Below are 4167 nucleotides of genomic sequence, written 5' to 3' on the forward strand. Positions count from 1 at the left end.
GAGCACGAGAACTATTAGTTAAAGAAGATCTTGAAGGTATACACTTGTAATGCGTGGAAATGAGTCGCCGATCATTATTTCACGTGTACATAACTCATTATTGAATTGCTAATTAGACTAAATGCTTCACGCATTTAAAGAGATTGATAGAAATTTAATTTCTTATACAAATAAATGTGTAATTAATTATAGTGTACTAATCAATGATCTCATTGCTTATATATGTGGCGTATATGTGTGTGTGTGTGTGTGTGTCAAGAAGGATCATTTATAAGGTATGGCTGTGAGGATCCTCACGGCAATATAATACACACGAGAGAAATTACAGCACAAAAGATCGTCATAATCCAATATTATATAAAAAGAAAAAGTCCAACACACGAGGGTCACTACTATAATTTTTATAGGCTTATTAGAGGTAAAGGAATAGTTATTTGAACCATGACATAAGATCCTTATAGTTTGCTCCACAAATTATTTAAATGTATTGTGCACAAGTCTCAATGTCTGATATTGCTCATTATGAAGAGTATCAAACCCAATTTCAAAATTCTAATTAGTTGAAGCGCACCCCATATATAGGCCACCTCATTTTTGTTGTTAAGATGTTAGAAAAATGCATTCAAACTTAATTTCTGGCTTTGTGATATCATGGACGTGTGACGTAAGAGCCGAGCACGTTTCAAATAGTGTGAGTGCCTGAAATGACGGTTTGTTACTTTTGCGTACAGAAACCCATTGCTATGTTCATCAAATCCTTGCATAATAAGAAGAATTTACAACTATGATGGGTTGTGTCGGTTTCTTCCATAAAACAAAGCATTAGCTCTAAAATGATGTTGGCGACGAGAAATTTTGCCATAATTATATTAAAACCACGGTGTCCCATTTATGTTAAATGAAATGAAGAATATACTTCTTAAAAGATTTTTTAAAATGTGAATAAGATAATTGAGTAAATGGAATTGTAGTTGTAAATGTGGTGAATTACGTTACAAGTGAAATTGTAAATCTTGGTTTTAAAATATAGTGGGCAAAATCATTGCTTAACTGAGCGTAAGTAAATAATGTGTTATAGAATTTTGTGTTTGGTTGGAGTAATTTGTAAATATGGATTTGGAAAACATGTGTTTGGTTTAATGTTTTAAAGGGATATGGACACCTAAGGTGAGATTCTCTATCCTTTTGTATGCCCATCTTTTTTATTTTCTTATTTAAATTAATGGATATATTTTGACGTTTACAATTATTATATTAATCAATTTAACTATTAACTTTATGATTAAATTAATTCCTAAATTAATTATTATATTTTTAATTTTTTATAAATATTAATTATTATGTATAATATTTTTATTTTTATTGCTTTTTAATTATAAAAGATAGAAAAATACTCCTAAGAAGAAAATTTTCAATAAATTTTCTCAAAGAGAATTTCAACAAAGTATTTCTTGTACCCTTCCTCTTTTCTATGATCATATGATAGCATGGTGAGAATATGAGATGATGTTAGAATTATACATTATTAGTGATAATTATGGTTACACTGCAAGAATGTAAAAAATTATAAAAAAAAATTTAGAAATTGAATTTTTTATATTTCTAATTAAATCAAATTATAAAGAGAATGAAAATCTATTTCAATTTAGAAATAGAAACAAGATCCATTTCTAACACAACAACAACATAGTATTCGTTTCTAATCCAATTCTATTAGAAATGGATTACAATATCCATAATGAAAATAAAATTTACAACACTACAAAGGATATTCTTGTTTGAAATAGCATTTTTTTTATTTCCGATCCGTTGCTAAAGAATTTATTTGTTTCGAAAACCCTTGTTTCTAATTTAAACAGAAATGAAAAATCCGTTTCTAAATTTATAATCTGATTTGAAATAGTAAAAAATCCATTTCTAAAATTTGAAAATTAAAACTAAATAGTTTCTATTGTTAATCCTTTTCTAAATTCAATCAGTTATAAATTCGTTTTTGAGTTAAAGGAAGCAGAGACTTAGAAACATGCCACATGTGATTAGAAAATCAGAAATAGAATTAAACACAAAATATTTTTGTTTTATTTTGTTTCACCATTAGAAACATAACTATTTCTTGTTTGTAATATGTTTCTATCCAATAAAATAAATTATACATTGAAATAAATTTGTTGTGTTTCTACATGTTTCTAAAATGCAAGCCAAAAATAAAATAAAATAATAATTATATTCATGTAAATTTTACCAAGCTGTTAAAGAAATTTTTTTTAAATAAAAAAGTTGACAAATAAGGTAAATTCATCAATTCATACAAAGAAGATTCAAACATATCTGTTCAACACAAAATACTAACAAAATGACAAATAGAACTATAATTGATGTAGAAGATCAACATCATGATTGTCAATAATTAAATGGTTGTGAGTTGTGTGTGTTAAGTTGTGACCGCTGATGGATCCTCTTCTCAAAATTCATCATCATATCCTTCATTTAATACATCATCTCCTCACGATATTGGTCCCTCTCCTCCTTCATTTCGAGCAAACATTGTTAAAGTTCCTTGTTATATTATAATTGGATAAGAGTTTGCTGATGTTCCTTCTTATTATCTTGCACTTGGCTAAGAGTTTGACTCAAGATCTCTCTAACCCCAGCTTGTAGTGTCTCGTGATGATGAACCCGTGGACAAACTCTGAGATAGTAGGGGATAGAAAAGATAGAGCTCGGGACATATTCCATAAAACACACTGACTTCTTTCTTTCCTCCCACAGTACCTCATAGCATAGAGTTGCTTTCATCCACAATGGAAGCCTGGCCACTGTACCCTTCTCAGTGGTTTGAGATGCTTGCTCGCGAAAGCTCCAGGACAGCTGATCCTACATCGGGTAATTTAGACTCAGCTCATTAATATAGTATTCTCAAAGCAAACCAGATATAAACTCGCAAGTAACATGTAGAGAAAGTCCATAATTCACCAAGATAATAGATATTGTCTGCTGACCTTAATGACACGCGTAAGCATCAACAAGCATGGAGGCACGTGATTCCTTACTTTCGTCTATGAGTGACTTCAAGAAGCTCATAAATGGCGAGGGGATCTACGACTCCAAGCCTCAACTGTTAGAATAATACAACAAATTGGATTAGGCCACAATTTAGAAACACATTCACATGAATATAAACATCTTACCGATTCCTATACGCTATCGAAGTGTGAAATGGAGCCTCACTGTGTCTCGAGGATATACTAGATCCGAGATCTTTAATCTCGGTGAGATTAGTTTAATGGTAACATTCTCATTTTGAGTTTAAATTCTAGGAATCATGCCTCCATATATCCCATCATGACGAGTTACACACATGCATGACAGCACTCTTTCCTTTTCTCAAACTACATCAATGCCTTTATACCATGCCATCTTGATAACATGTGACACGACTCATCCCAAACAAAAATTTATATGGGTTAACATAAACAAAGCTACATATTTAAAATCATACCTAAAGAGTTATAGGTTAGTTAAATTAATATCATTATTGGAACTAGTAATGTATTGCTAATAGTAATATAGTGAAATTCTAACAAAAAGTCTCTAGGTTAGTGATATTGTCACAATATAATTAATAATTCAATTAAAAAATTGACTTTCAATTTTAGTTAGCCCCACATGCAACATCAATTATTTATTTTGTCAACATCCTAGCAATCATGGTAAGGATTTAGAAATTCACTACAAATTATAAATTTAAATACAAACTTAGCAACAATATTGTTGAGAGCAGATGAAAAAAATCTATAGTGAGGAGAAATGAATTAAAATAATAACCACAAAGTTCTAGGTTAGTGGAATTAATATCATTATTAGAGCTAGTAATGTATTGATAATTATAATTATAGTGAAATACTAACAAAAAGAAGTTCTAGGTTAGTGAAACTAACACTATATAATTAATAATTCAATAAAAAATTGACTTTTTAATTTATTTAGCCCCACAAGCAACATCAATTATTTATTTTGCAACATTCTAGCAATCATGATAAGAATTTACAAATTCACTAAAGATTACAAATTTAAAAAGAAAATAAGCAACAATATTAGTGAGATGTAGATGAAAAACTTATAGTGAGGACAAATAACAACAAATTTATAAGATTACAACACTTTAAG

Source organism: Dioscorea cayenensis, chromosome 11 (assembly GCF_009730915.1).
Source record: "Dioscorea cayenensis subsp. rotundata cultivar TDr96_F1 chromosome 11, TDr96_F1_v2_PseudoChromosome.rev07_lg8_w22 25.fasta, whole genome shotgun sequence".
NCBI classification, from domain to species: domain Eukaryota; kingdom Viridiplantae; phylum Streptophyta; class Magnoliopsida; order Dioscoreales; family Dioscoreaceae; genus Dioscorea; species Dioscorea cayenensis.